Consider the following 15,576-nt stretch of genomic DNA (forward strand, 5'->3'; position numbering starts at 1 on the left):
TTTTTTTTTTTTTTTTTTTTTTTTTTTTTTTTTTTTTTTTTTTTTTTGCGTTATGTGGGCCTCTCACTGTCGTGGCCTCTCTCGTTGCGGAGCACAGGCTCCGGACATGCTGGCTCAGCGGCCATGGCTTATGGGCCTAGCCGCTCTGCGGCATGTGGGATCTTCCTGGACCAGGGCACGAACCCGTGTCCCCTGCATCGGCAGGTGGACTCTCAACCACTGCGCCACCAGGGAAGCCCGAATTTAAGCTTTTTAAACTGAATCTACTACTTGTTTCACAATCATGAAGATACAGTCTTGTTCATCATTGAAAGAGATCGCAGTTTATATCCTAGTATATTGGTGATTTTTACCAGCGTTGGCTTATGGGGCATATTAATTCCAAATAGCTATTAAATCAAACAGAGGTTAAATGGAAATATACCAGAAGATTAACAGTGTTGGTAATAATATGCACAATATTTTTCCTGTTATAAACTTTATTGTACTTTTTAGATTTTTTATTATATTGAGTTATATTCATTATTCTAATAATGGTGGAAAGTGGTCATTAAAAATACCTATCAAAAATATATGTGGGGAGCAATAATGGTTGCTGAGGGACTATAAGCTAAGATCACAAGGAAACCAGAAATCATGTAGAGTGATTTACTTTCTGCAAATATGTAGCTCTAAATGCTAATTAATTCTGAGTCCACTAATAAACAGTATTGTAAATCACATGTGATTTCTGGGTAGATGTTACAGTAGTTCAGTTCTCCACAATGCATGGCCATCTCCCTGTGGTTAAGATGCTGTCTGAGGGGACATGTACATCTTTGGCATCACCTTGATCCTAAACCAGCAGCATTTCCTCTGTGAAAGATTGCATATGGCGGTGTTCCGAGCAAAGCCATACATACCTTGTCCTTTCTCTAGGTCTCTATGCAAGGCTGTGCTTGGAAATCTCCTTGGCCTACCCCAGACCCAAGGAATCTGGATTATCCTGGCTTTCTCCAGGATATGACACACACAAGGCAGTGTGTAAACAGTTACCCTTGACACATCAAGGGTAAATGTATTTTAGTTAGGAGAGTTAAAGGGCCAGTGGTCATGGGAAAGGCAGGCATGAGAATTCTATACCTAAACCGATAAGAAAAACTGTCTGGGTGTACTTCAGGGAGTTGTTTGGATTTTTTGAGTTAATGTCTTTGGTACTTTGTATTACTCCTGTGCTACTGTTCACGTAATTACTGTGGTAGCTGCAAGTTTGTACTTTTCTTACTTTCTCTAGTAACTTTCTTGAGGGCAGGGAACACGCCTCAATCATCTTTCCATAATTAAACTGGATGGAATCAACCTTCAGCAAACATTTGTGTATGGGAATGTAAATTGATACAGCCACTATGGAAAACAGTATGGAGGTTCCTTAAAAAAAAAAAAATAGAACTACCATACGACCCAGCAATCCCACTATTGGGCATATACCCAGAGAAAACCATAATTCAAAAAAAGTCATGTACCACAATGTTCATTGCAGCTCTATTTACAATAGCCAGGACATGGAAGCAACCTAAGTGTCCATCAACAGATGAATGGATAAAGAAGATGTGGCACATATATACAATGGAATATTACTCAGCCATAAAAAGGAACGAAATTGAGTTATTTGTAGTGAGGTCGATGGACCTAGAGTCTGTCATACAGAGTGGAGCAAGTCAGAAAGAGAAAGACAAATACTGTATACTAACACATATATATGGAATCTAAAAAAAAAAAAAAATGGTCATGAAGAACCTAGGGGCAGGATGGGAATAAAGACACAGACCTACTAGAGAATGGACTTGAGGACATGGGGAGGGGGAAGGGTAAGCTGGGAGAAAGTGAGAGAGTGGCATGGACATATATACACCACCAAATGTAAAATAGATAGCTAGTGGTAAGCAGCCGCATAGCACAGGGAGATCAACTCGGTGCTTTGTGACCACCTGGAGGGGTGGGATAGGGAGTGTGGGAGGGAGACGCAAGAGGGAGGAGATATGGGAATATATGTATATGTATAGCTGACTCACTTTGTTATAAAGCAGAAACTAACACACCATTGAAAAGCAATTATACTCCAATAAAGATGTTAAAAAACACAAAAAAACCCCAACCAAACAAAGAAAAAAACAATTGTGTAGAAGTGACTGAATGAGTAAATGAATGAAATGAGGCAGAAAGGACACAGAGGGTGAGGATTAAGAAGAAGCTGTTCATTTATTCAACAGATGGTTATTAAGCCTACCATGTGCCACTTCCTTGGTTACATCTGGGAATACCACGGTGAGGAAAATAGACATTTGATTTAAAGCTTTCCCTGAGCTCATCTCTTGCCAGCCTTGTGGTTTGAGCAACTTGAAGTGAGGAGGGTGGTCTGCCTCTGGGACCCCTCCTCCCTGTCCTTCTTCTGGGCTCCAACCGTGTTTCCTATGTTGGGTGCAGAGGAGGCAGAGGGAAGGGTTAAGTGCCTCTAATGTAACTGGAACAGATGCTGGGACGCCCTGGCCCTGGCAGGAGGCCCTTATGGGTGCGTGCTAGTAAGATGCTCAACTAGTCACCTTAATCGGTTGTTCTGTGAACCAAGCAGATCTGGGGCTTGTTTCTGCCCTGCTGTCTTCCTGCAGTTTTCCTTTCTTTTACTCTGGTAGGGGCAGGACAAATCAACGTGCCCACTGTTATCCACTGTGGGAGTAAAGGTCTCCCCTTCTTGCAGCATGCCCAGTCTCTGGATGAAGTCTCTTCATCCCCTCCCCCAACGTACAGCAGCACTCCCCATTAAGCCAGGAACCTAGGGGCTCGAAGGAGTCTCTTCCTCGGTCCTCTTGCCAGCTTGGGGATAGGGTGGGGCCGGGCGTGGGGTAGGGAGGTGGTTGGGGGAGCAGTCAGTTGTCCATCTCTTAGTAATCCCAGGATGGGGTGCAAACCCCTTTGTTTGCAGCTGTCTTTAGAAAATGGGTCCTTTCTGCTCCCAGTTTGGGAGGTCACGCCTGGTGGGGATTGAGCCCTGTTGATCTTTGGGCACCTTAGTGAGAACTGTTTCATCTGCATGTCGACCCCAGAAGCCAGCGGGGTTGAAGAAGGGTGTGGGCACAATGAAAGTGGGAGGTGAGGGAATGGCAGCACAACTCCTTTAAGAAGTTAAGCTGTGATAGGGAGGAAAGGAAGGCATGGCAGCTGGTGGAGAAGGTGGTTTGAGTGGGGATTTTTTTTTTTCTTTTTAATTGGAGGAGCTCTTGTAATCAGCCACCAGAAGGTCTTAAGTGCCCTTTAGACTTAGAGAAAGTGTTTTCAGTTGGGTGGAGAGAAGCAGCACACGATTGCCGGGGGAACGGAGAAACAAAGCAGTGAATGGTGACTTAGTGACTCCAGTGGGCAATGGCGCTTTCCTGGAAGTATACCGCTGGAGAGCACCTTAGAGGTTGGAAGAATGTGGGGTCGTACTTGTGGGACCCTTCTTGTTCTGTGATGGCCGGGAGAAGAAAATATCTTTCCCTTTGTAAAAGGGAATTGGCATAGTTTTTTTTTTTTTTAATTAACTGCATTTATTGGCTCCAGTAAACTCTTAGCATGTACTCTGGGTTGTCCCGCTGTATTGAATGCTTAGCGTTTGGAAGGAAAGAAGCTGCAGCATGCCTGAAATTAATCAGCTGCATCTTTTACGTTGATGGAAGCAATGTCGACTTCTCTGGAATGACATCAGTTTCCACAAAGGCAAGAGCCCTATCTGTGATCTCAGCCTGGGCAACTGCAGGGAGGGACATGTTTCCTTTTAAGTTGTTGGAGTGCTTCACTGAGCTATGGGGCCGGAAGGCGCTGTCACGTTTAATGAAATGTGAGCATTTCTGATATTGGCGTTTTATGATGACTGTGGGAAAACTCAGTGGGCTCAGTCCTTCTGCATCTTACAGAAACCAAAGGGAAGACTTTCAGGAAACAGTAATCACAACTCACTTAAGAAATAGCCTCAGAAGAATATTGGCTGGAATTCTTAATGTGATGCTACAAAAGGAAAAGGAAAAAAGTGACCAATCTAGGAAAAGAGATTACAGAAGAAACCAGCGCTTTGATTTTAGATAACAGGATGGCTTGTTTAAATTTAGCTTAGTTAAGTTTTGGCAAGAAAGTAGAATTGACTAGTGATGTTCGGTTTGATTCTTGCTGACTGAGGCATATTTCATTTTACCCAGAACTGTAGCCAGCCCTACCCCTTTTATGAAAGGTATACTCTAATTGCTTTGTACCTACCTCCCTGCCCTCTTCTAAGTTCCTCAGGTTGGGGAATCGGTTTAAGTAATAACAGGATGCTCTCGTGACTTTTCAAAGAAAACCTGGAGACATCCCTCTTACATGTTGTCTGAAAGATAAAATTTGTCAGTGTTTTTTTTTTTTTAAACAATTGCTCCTACGCTTATGCATGTAAAAAACAGGAAAGTATTCACCTGTGTTTTCGTCTTACTTTCTGTATTGTTTATATTTAGCTATTTAATCCATTTCAAATACATATTTCAAATAAGAATCTAACTTAAAAAAAAAATGGCAGGAATTCCTTGGTGGTCCAGTGGTTAAGTCTCGGTGCTTTCACTGCCGTGGGCCTGGTTTCAATCCGTGGTTGGGGAACTAAGGTCCCACAAGCCTCATGGCGCTGCCAAAAAAAGAAAAGCAATTTATTCAATAAAGGTCATCACTTTCCCTTTTTATTCTAAAGTCCATGTGTGAGTGCATCAGAGCCATTACTTTTGTCCTTGGGAGACTGTTTTGATATCCTGTCAGGACCAGAAGTGCAGTGTGGCGGTGATGCCATGGGTACTTCTTAGGCAAACAGAAAAAGGCAGTGAGCCTCAGGCATGGCCCTAAAGCTGTTTGAGAAGCTCTCTGGAGTTAATACACTCATCAGAAGATAAATTCCTTTGCATAAGCAAACAGATTCTGCCTAGAGAATGTTCAGTATAGTGCAGATTCAATCCTGTACAAATGCTAATGTGTCCATGAAACAGCACAGCTGTGCCCTTTTGAAGCGTGATTTTGTTCTGGTGCGAGAGAAGGTAGAATGGGCCAGCTGCTCACTTCTGTAGTGTCTTTTGTTCTTCTTCTGGAGGTTGATCCTGGGATCCCACAATGGTCTGGAGGGTCTTTGAATTGTCAGAGGGCAGCACATTTCAGTGATGTGTGAATTAATGGTTCACTGAATTCTGAAATAAGCAAAACGGTTTTTAGCTTTCCCTTAGTGACAACCTGTACCTACCTGACCCATTCGTAAAACCAGCCCCACAGCAGAACAGAAGCTTCATGAATCACAGGGTAGTTTTTCTCCACCTCTATTCTGAGCACCCTGAAGTTCACCACCACTTTTGCTATAGTTAACGGTGCTGATAAAGAAGTCATTTGAAATATGTCTTGGATTGTATGATGTCCAACATGTTCAAAAGAGTCCGCCTTGCATCTTTAAGAAGTCTAGTAGTCAAGGGCTTCCCTGGTGGCGCAGTGGTTGAGAGTCCGCCTGACGATCCAGGGGACACGGGTTCGTGCCCCGGTCCGGGAGGATCCCACGTGCCGCGGAGCGGCTGGGCCCGTGAGCCATGGCCGCTGAGCCTGCGCGTCCGGAGCCCGTGCTCCGCAACGGGAGGGGCCACAACAGTGAGAGGCCTGCATACCACACACACACACAAAAAGAAGAAGTCTAGTAGTCAAAAGCGAGATTCATTTCAGGCTAAAGGTGTCCTCCTGAGAAGGAGAAGGAAGAGTGCTGGGGATGAGCCTCTCTCTTTCCTGTGTCTCCTCAGGACAGTTGAGACCTGTTTAGGCTCTGAGCTGCTCTGGAAGCGGAGATGTTGAGGAAGAATGTGGGCATTTGGTCCTGGGAGTAAGAACCAGGAAGATAATTAGCATCTGTATTCAGTCTAGTAGCTTAGAAACAACTTAAATACATACTTGAAACCATTATGTATATATATATTTTTTCTTTTTTCTTTTTTTTTTGTGGTACGCGGGCCTCTCACTGTTGTGGCCTCTCCCGTTGCGGAGCACAGGCTCTGGACGCGCAGGCTCAGCGGCCATGGCTCACGGGCCCAGCCGCTCCGCGGCATGTGGGATCTTCCCGGACCGGGGCACGAACCCGTGTCCCCTGCATCGGCAGGCGGACTCTCAGCCACTGCGCCACCAGGGAAGCCCTGTGTATATTTTTATGGACAAATATAAAAGGAGGGAAGATAAAACCAATATATATCTATTTTTCAGCACACACAGAGGTGATAACCCAGAGGCCAAATACCTGATTTGTTACATAGGATTTTGAATTTGTTATTGTGTGACTATAACACGGAAGTCAACTTTTGTTTGTCTACGTAGATAATTTTTTAATAGTGGTATAAAAAGTAAATGAGCTGATTAAAAAGCTGCCCCCGCCTGAGGGAGCCTGACCTCTGCATTTCTGCCCCTGATCAGGCACTGCTGATCCCCTCTTAGTGGCAGTGGGAGGAGAGATGTGGCACCTGGGTCGGAGCCACCAAGTCCCCTTGGTCCCTGGCCACTGCACACGCCTCTCCTTTGCAGGGACTGCAGCCTCCCAGCCTTCTTTTTAAAGCTTCCTTTCATTCGACTTGTGGAATATGAAACCAGCAGCTCACGAGCTGTGTGGTGTTCCAGTAACAAAGTGTTTTCAATGAAAAGCGAGGAACTTGTGCGTGAAGAAAGCCGGATCCCAAAGCGGCCCCACGGAGGCAGATCATAGGATGCAGGCAGGGTGCTGAAGAGAAGGTGACTGCAGCCACCGTTGCTCCCGGGCCCCGTCAGCTTCCAGATCCTGTTGAGTCTGTCTCCTCACCATCTCTCACATCACCCTTTCCTTTGTTTCTGGAGGAAAGATACGCACCTTTGTCAGTAATTTGGGCTTCTTCCCTCATAGGGCTGTAGTGAGGTTTAATACTATATGCAAAACACTTAGCTCCGTGCCTGGGGAAACAGTGGGGACGTAGTAGGGGTTAGTTTTGTCCTTCCCCCGACCCCACTTCACCTCTGGAATCAGGGTAACAGGGTTTGAGGCCTGGCCCCTCCCCTACCTGTGTGACTTTAGGCAGCTCACTGTCCCTTTCTGAACCCTTGACAACTTACCTGATGCTGTCTCTCCCTGCGCAGAACCAGTCAGTGATTCTCTTTCCTCTGTCAGAACCAGACTAATCCCCCCCCCCTGCTCGCCCAATGTCCTGGGTCCACCACAGTAGGTCTCAGGCTCCCCTTCCGTCTCATCTCACCATTATTCTCCTTTGGGTCACCGCCAAATGTGTCTAAATGCTGCTTTCTGTCTTTCCCCCATTCCCTGGCTTCCTTTCTTGGCTCATGTGTTCCCTGTGCATGAAGTGCCCACCCTGCCCCCACATCCAAGTCCTGCTTCGCTCAGGTCCATCTCAGATGCGGCCTTCTCCACGCTCAGCATAAGTGTCTCCATCTTGGGCCCATTGTCTTGTTTTTAACAGGCTATATGTCAATTATATCTCCATTTTAAAATAAGGTAATATTTATTCCATTAAAAAAAAAAAGTAGAGCAATGGACTGAGAAAGTTCCTTTTCCTGGTGACAGAGCTGAAACCAGTATCTCTAATCTGACGAACCCAAGGACATAGAGCGTAGGGAAGTGGTCGCCTGAGCATTTGGCACCATTAATTTAAAAAAATGTTTAATGAATACGTTTTATTTCTCAAAAATGTAACATGACTTAGTAACCATCTCCTTTTTTTTTTTTTTTCGACTCGTGAATTTGTTTTTATTTTTATTGGGCTATAGGGGATGGGTTGGGAAATATCTCTGTAAGTTGTGCCCTCCTAGGGAAATGTCCATTCTCATTTTCCTGGGATAGCTTTCGGAGCTTTTTTTTTTTCTTGGAGCTGCAGGTCTTGCTGGCAGCAGCCTCTTCAGGTTCACTGCTGAGAGGCTCCTCCTTGGAAGAGAATTTCCTCTTTTTCTTGGGGACCCTCTTGTTTCCTGACTCTTCAGGGTCACTATCTGGTTCCTCTTTGGGGAAAGGTTTCTTCCTCTTGGTAAGACTTCCACTGCCAGCTGTCTCTTCACGATCACTACTAACCAGCTCCTCCTTGGAAAAAGATTTCTATTTTTTGGGTTTGGAGGAGACAGATGGGGGTCTTCCATTCCATTCTCCTGAGGAGCCTCCTGGGGCTTTTGCTTCTTCGTCTTTTTGGGTCTTTTCATCTGTCTCCTCACATTCCTCCGGGGTCCTACTGCTGTTTTCTGAAGACTCCAGGGCACTCACAGCTAGCCTTTTCTTTTCCTTCTGTAAGCATTTCTTCTCCTGCTTCTCCGGCTTCCTAGTAATCTCAGCAGCCGCTTCCTTTGCCTGAACCATTGCCTCCTTCATGACATCCAGATTCTTTCGTGGAATCTCTCCAGTCTCATAGGACAGCCGCTGCTCAACTTGTTCTCGAAGCTTCTCCCCAAATACACTGGTAGGTACCTCAGAGAAGCAATCAATTTGCTGCATTTGTTTGCCAGGAATTGGGAGATGCGGCCTCTGTTCCTGGCAGCTCCGCAGCCAATGAAGGTAGAGTGGAAAATGAGTCCATATTTTGGGGTGTTACCCCTTGTCTTCAGGGCTCTGGAAAGTTGGTCCCTGTGCTGGGCCCAGGGAATCACTCAGACACCAGGACTGGCCATCACCCCCATAGCAGAGGCCTGTACAGGTCAGGGAGCCCGGGTCAACCATCACCGTGATCCTTTTTTCTTTTAATGCATTTATTTATGCAACCAATTAAGTGGTCTAAGCACTATTCCAGGAGCTGGGATAAAAGCAATGACGAGCTAGACAATACCCCTGCCCTCCCTCGGCTTGCCCTGTGTGGGTGAAGACAGAGAAAACAAGTAAGCAAGCCCTGTAATGCCCATGATGTGATGGAGGAGCCAGGTGGGAGAGCTAGCTCCCTTCGATAGCATGGGCAGGAAGGGCCTCTTGGAGGCGGTAGGTGACCCTGGGTAAGAGAAGGGTGAGTGGGAAGAGGCTTCTGGGGGAGATCTGAGGCTGGACTGTTTCAGGCAGAGGGAAGGGCAAGCGCCAAGGCCCTGAGATGGGAAGGAGCCCCTTGAGGAGTGGAAGGAGGGAAGCCCGTGGGGCTGGAGGGTGTGGAGCAAGGAGCCAAGGGTCCAAAATGATTCTGGAGGACGAGGCGACGGCTGGACGGTGAAGAAGAGCAGGGTCTCTTTTAGATGCGGTGAGAGCCATTGGAGGGTTTTCAGTAGGGGTGTAACAGGTCTGTGTCAGGCTTAGCTAGGAATTTAGTGAAATCGTGATCTCTGAACCTCAGCCATTACCATGCTCTTCTACCGTGAGCTGGAGCTTGGTGACCCAGGCCTGTCCATGCTCCTCAGGGAAGTTTCTTTGACAACCAGCAGCTGTGAAAGCTACTCTGTGTTGAGTAACAGTAGCCCTAACTATCCTTTAATTTCCTTCTGTTTACGTTTGCTTGGTGTGTTGTAAAAGGTGTGATTATACATGTGGACATGAACCTGGAGGCAGTTAAACGATGGTGGAACCTGGCAATAGGCATTTGGAGACCGTGGCTTTGCTCTGGGAAGGCCACCTGGGGTGGTGTTTGTAGCTTTCTCAGGGGGACAAGTAACCATCTTGCCTCGTGAGCTCTCGCTCCTTCACTGTGGAGTCTCTGTAGGTCCAGTTCTTAACCCTCCGTGCTCCTGTCTTTGTGCCGCTCCTCTTGGATGTCGGCCACCCTCAGGACAGGAGGCCTCCTCGATCTAAGTACAGCACTGGTCCCCCACCTTGGGGCTGCCTGGAGGAGAACTCCATCTGGTTCGCTCATGAGAGCTGTTGCATAATGAGTTGGTATAGTCTCCCCTCATATTCTCGGTTGGTACATTCTCAGTTTCTGTCACAGACTGAACCCCTTCCTGGCTTCCCCCATCACAATCACTGTCCAAGACAGCATTTCTCTTCCCCCAGACTCCAACACCTGGAGTGATTTGTAGTCTTTTCCTTCCCTTTGTAGAATCTTAGGATGGAAGAGCCTCGATGATTAAGCCTCACATTACAATACTTTTCAGTTCTTAGAAGATTTCTCAGATCCACTCTTGCTTCCTTCCTACTGCTGCCACTTCTGAGGAAGAACTTTCCAGAATTGTTCATGGCTGTGCTATATCGAGTTTGTTAATTAGAAAATCCAGATTAAAAAAGAAAAGAAAAGAAACCCTTCACGCTCTAAGAGTCGAAATGCATAATTCACTTCCCACCATACATAGCTTCTATCAATATAGATGTTCTGGTGAATAAATGTATCCTTTAAAAAATTGAAAAGAGCCCCTGGTGAATTAATTGAGAAAATTTGCAATATAGAGACATAATTTTAAGTGTACAAAGCTCTGGGTCAGGGAAGGATGCTGCTGAGTGAGATGGGCTGTAAAATCCATGGTCCAAACCAGTACAGATGGGGTATTTATTCAACAGGGCATTTGTTAAGTGGTGGTGGTGTTGCCTTTTTTTTTTTTAATTTATTTATTTTAGTTTTGGCTGCTTTAGGTCTTCATTACTGCCCGCGGGCTTTCTCTGGCTGTGGCGAGCAGAGCGGGGGCTTCTCTTGTTGTGGAGCACGGGCTCTAGGCACGCAGGCTTCAGTAGTTGCAACATGCGGGCTCAGTAGTTGTTGCTCACGGGCTCTAGAGCACAGGCTCAGTAGTTGTGGCACACAGGCTTAGTTGCTCCGCAGCATGTGGGATCTTCCCAGACCAGGGCTCGAACCCGTGTCCCCTGCGTTGGCAGGTGGATTCTTAACCACTGCACCAACAGGGAAGCCCGGTGCCTTTTTAAAAAATTCTTTTCCTAATTTCTGACCTGTGGGGCTTCTGCACCAGGTAGAAGCCAGAAACTTGCCTTCCTTTGTTGTAAGAGTCTCCTCCCCTCTCTTTAGCTTTTACTGAGAATGACATGTGGAGGGAGGGGGCCGTGGAATGCATTCTGGTGATCCTGGCAGCAGTGCCGTCCAGCGTGGAGAGGCAGATATCTGGCTGGCCGTTCCCCTGAGCCCAGTGGTAGGCACGGTAGGGTCCCCATCAGAGCAGTGGTGGTGTGATTTGACAACAGTACCTGTCTGCATAGCCTCCAAGCCTGGCTTTGAGACCCTCTCTCAGAGATTGTGCAAACTGCTGATCCTTCCTTAATCGATTCCTTTCATATTAAAACTAACCAGAGTGGGTTCTGTTACCTGCTTCTAAAGTATCTGATGTAGCTGCTTACCCAGCGATGTTTGGGATGTCTCGCTCGGCAGGGGGAGTACATGATCTTTACTTGGCTTTGCCCATGAGCCGCATCGATTCCACACTCCAGATTTAAATAAAATTGCAGTTATTTTTGCATCCGTACCAGAAGCAGCCTGTGAAATGGAAAGGGCATTGGATCAGATACAGAAGGCCGTGGCTCCAGCCTGCCTTGCTGCTCTCTCGCTGCAGTGATTTTGTGCCCGTCACTTCTCCTGTTGGGGGCCTTAGGTTTCTTCTTTGTAAAATGAGAAAATTATACCTGATCAACTCTAAGGTCCCTTCCAATCTCGGCAGCCTCAGATGAGCAGCTCTGGTGTTTTTCTTATTAGCGAGCCGCTCCTGTTCAGATCTGTGCTCTTTCATACGGCAGCTACTAGCCACCTGTGGCTATTTAAGTTTAAATGGTTTAAAGTCCGACAAGATTACAAACTTTGTTGTTCCTTAGTTGCACTAGCCACATTTTAAGTGCTTATAGCCACGTGTAGCTCTCATCTTGGACAAGGCAGATATAGAACATTTCCATCATCAGGAACATTCTCTTGGCCCACACTGGTCTACATGATAATGCCATGTGTCTGCTCCCTTTGTAGAGGTTCTGGGTGTTCAATTGTATTTCTGCCTGCTTAGTTGAAAGATCAACATGCATCTTATTAGCCGTTCAGCTTGCCCCAAAAGGACCTCCTTATCTACTCTTACCCCCTCTCAACCTCCCCTTTGTCCCATCCCTACTCTCTGCCCATCTTAGGGATGGCTCCCCACCCATATTAACCAATGCAGAAACCTTGGGGTCCGTCTGGAAATGCCCTTCGTCACCACCCTTCACGTCCCCCATTTTGGTCCCTAAGTTCTGTCAGTTCCTCCTGTTAAATATTAACCAAACGTGCCCTGTTTTCCTCATTTGTACTGTGTGCACCATAACCGAGGCCCCTCATCTTCCGTTTCCCTTCTATTGTGAACCTCACCTTTGCTTTCTTCCTCATTCCACCTGTCCCCTCAGTCCAGCCATTGAATCGAAACACAGTTTACAGACAAACCAACAAAAGGCAGTTTTAATCAGCCATTTTCCTCCCTCCACAGCCATGTATTCAACTGCCTTTTCCTGACTTAACTCTTAGCCCCATGAGCAGCCGCATTAACTTCTTTCTGTTCCCTGAACAAGACTCGCTCCTTTATTTTCTTCTTTCTTTCTGTGCGTGTTTGCTTCCCTCTTCCCATATAGGCCTTCTCAGCACTGGGTGCAGAGGTCATGACCTCTCTTGCAGAGCCCTTGCTGGCTCCCCTGGAGGAGTTAGGTGCTCCCCCTGGGGCGCTCTGCCGTCTTGAAGGTCACGCTTGATGGCTTGGGGTTCAGGCTCCGGTGTTGGGCTGCCTGGATTTGAATGCTGGTTGCATCACTGTTGATTCTGTGACCAACTTGACAGCTCTGTGCTCGACTTTCCTCATCTATACAAAGAGTATTAGTAATAATACCCAATTCCCAGGCATTTTTTGAGGATGAGGTGACATTGATATATTTAAAGTGCTTAAAATAGCACTCAGCATGGAGTAAGCACTTAATAATTGTTCATTTTTGTCACCATCATTATACTTCACTTGACTCCTTGTTCATCTGCTGGGGTGATAGCAGACTGAATGGCAACACCAATTTTTTTTTTTTTTTAAAGAGAAATCTAGGATGGTGCTTTCTCTTCGGTTTGATGATTGACATGTAAGCTCCGTGAGCTTGCTTTCTCCTCCATTTTCCTTTGAGCACCTGGCAACAGATGGTGTGTCCACAGGATGGACGTGAACAGGTGGAGCTGGCTGTAGCCCAAACCCAAGCCAGCTCTAGCACTTACTAGCAACGTGACTTGACTAGCAAGTTTTTTCATATCACGGCTGCCGTTTCCCCATTTGTGAGTTAAATCAAGCAAATCAATACCACACGGGTGAGATCAATGATTCTAAATGCAGGGATCCACTCATGTATCGTCAGATCATTTTAGTACCTACTGTGGGCTAGAACACAGTAGGAAGCAAATAGAGACATGGCTCCTGCTCTCATGGGGCTTAGGGTTCGGGAGCAGAGAGCCGTCTGTGGGACATCATACACGTTTGTGGACAAGTATAGTAGCCAGTAGTGCCAAGAAGGAGACACATGGTCCTACAAGTGCGTAGGGCACTTGACCCAGGAGTGGATCGGGAGCTCCCCGGGGGGAAGGCTCCCCAGGAGGCAATGCTGAGGTGGAGGGAAAAGTATCGTCAAAGAGCAGCGTGTATTCCAGGAGGAAGGACAGAAAGGAGGTCCTAGTGGTTGAAGCGCAGTGTGACGGGGGCACAGGGAGGCTGGGAGGTTGTCCTGGACCGGGCCATGCAAGGTCTTGAGTGCTGTTTTTCCTTTTGAACTGTACGCCCTCCTCCTCGCTCTCCTCTGCATTGATTCAAGTCCTTGGATGCTGAGAATGACCACCTTAGCCTCTGTGTGCATCCCTGCCTCTCGCCTCACCCTCCTCAAATCCACCCTCTACTCTGCTGCCACAGATGCCTCAGAAAGTAGGTTGGGTCCTGTCATCTGTTGAAATCCGCCTGAAGCTTTCTCCTCATCAGGCCATACAAGCCCTGTGAAGGTCTGACCTGCCTCAGCTCCCACCACTTTCCCTCCTGCTGCCCTGGCACCAGCCATAGTCACGCCGAACAGTGTCGCCCTAACCGGCGATGCTCTCTTTGGCTTTTATATCCTCTCCCGAAAGTTCTTCCCCTTCCCCCTTGCTTCCAGGCTGTTTCCTACTCAACCCTTCAGTCACAGGCCATCCATCACCTCTTCCGAGTTGCCTCCTTGCTCTCCAACATGTATCCACAGCCTCTTGGGATTTCTTTTTCCTCACAGCTCTTACCCCACCACATCATCATGGCACACTTCCTGTCTCCCCAGAGAGGCAGTGAGCTCCATGAGGACCATTTGTGATGTCTTTTTTGTCTATCAACATCTCCTGAGACAGGACCGTTAACTGGGGTGGGGGGGAAGTGTTGATATGTGTTGGTTAAAATAAGCTCCACTGAATGCTGTTTGAAAGATCAAAGTCAGGCAGGGAAACAACCTAACTGTCCACCAACAGAGGAATGGATAAAGAAGATGTGGTACATTTATACAATGGAATATTACTCAGCCATAAAAAAGAATGAAATAATGCCGTTTGTAGCAACATGGATGCAGCTCGAGATTATCATACTAAGTGAAGTAAGTCAGAAGGAGAAAGACAAATACCATATGATGTCACTTATATGTGGAATCTGAAACATGGCACAAATGAACCTATCTATGAAACAGAAACAGACACACATAGAGTACAGACTTGTGGTTGCCAGAGAGGTGGGAGGGAAGGATGGACTGTGAGTTTGGGATTGGCAGGTGCAAACTATTATATATAGAATGGATAAACAACAAGGTCCTACTGTATAGCACAGGGAACTATATTCAATATCCTGTGATAAACCGTAATGGAAAAGAACATAAAAAAGAATGTACATGTGTATAACTGAGTTACTTTGCTGTACAGCAGAAATTAACACCATTAACACAACTATACTTCAATAAAAAATTAAAAAAAAATAAAGTCAGGCTCAGATTCTAAGCAGTAACTTGGAAATGGGTGACTATAAAGTTTGCTGGGAAAGTGTAGTTGTAGTTAAAAATTACTTACGCATATGTATCCTAACACATCTGAAGTCCTCACTTAGACAATGGAATTGATGTACTGAAGGGAAAAAACCTTCAGCAGAAAATGCATAGTGTAGCCTATTAATGTACTAGAGTGGGAGGATCTTTATCACTAATATGTCAATAATACTAATAATACCAACATTTAAAATGATGAAAACTTTTATATCAATTAGAGAAGATTCATTTGCATTCAGAAAACCTCTACCCAAATGAGAAGAATGTGTGAAGGGACAGTCAGCGAGCTGGGAGTTGGGCATACCCTGCAGTCTGTAGGAATGAGGAGTTGCTGATGTACCAGGGAGGAGGTATGATGCTGTGAGTCAGGGTAGCGACTTTCTTCTCCATCATTTCTTTTGGGGGATTGTCAAAATCCTGGTGTGCTCGTGGGAATATGTTACTCCTTTGAACATGACCAGTTAATAAGCCTTGGAACCTTGGGGATGTTTCCAAATGTTAGTCAACATACAAGATCAAGGTCTGTTGCAATGAGGATGATACGTGCTGTTGAGTTGGTGGACATCAGACAGAACATCGAAGCAAGCACACCTGTGAGGAAAGGGGTCGACTTGCTATGGGGGAGGGGCTTG

General features: G+C 46.3%; 1 protein-coding gene, 1 non-coding gene and 1 pseudogene across 3 annotated transcripts in view; 1 reads left to right on the forward strand and 2 right to left on the reverse strand.

Moving 5' to 3' along the window:
- HHAT (hedgehog acyltransferase) overlaps positions 1 to 15,576 on the forward strand; it is a 364,318-nt gene that overhangs the window by 202,198 nt on the left and 146,544 nt on the right. The gene's annotated exons all lie outside the window — the stretch shown is intronic.
- On the reverse strand, positions 7,702 to 8,761 carry LOC113607500 (nucleolar protein 56 pseudogene; annotated as a pseudogene). Its single transcript, XR_003427969.1, has one exon. The product of XR_003427969.1 is annotated as a nucleolar protein 56 pseudogene (transcript).
- On the reverse strand, positions 8,656 to 8,741 carry LOC113607584 (small nucleolar RNA SNORD86). Its single transcript, XR_003427998.1, has one exon. It is a non-coding gene; the product is annotated as a small nucleolar RNA SNORD86 (small nucleolar RNA).

Source organism: Aethalodelphis obliquidens, unplaced genomic scaffold (assembly GCF_003676395.1).
Source record: "Aethalodelphis obliquidens isolate GAN/ISIS:26980383/991018 unplaced genomic scaffold, ASM367639v1 scaffold48, whole genome shotgun sequence".
Lineage (NCBI taxonomy): Eukaryota > Metazoa > Chordata > Mammalia > Artiodactyla > Delphinidae > Aethalodelphis > Aethalodelphis obliquidens.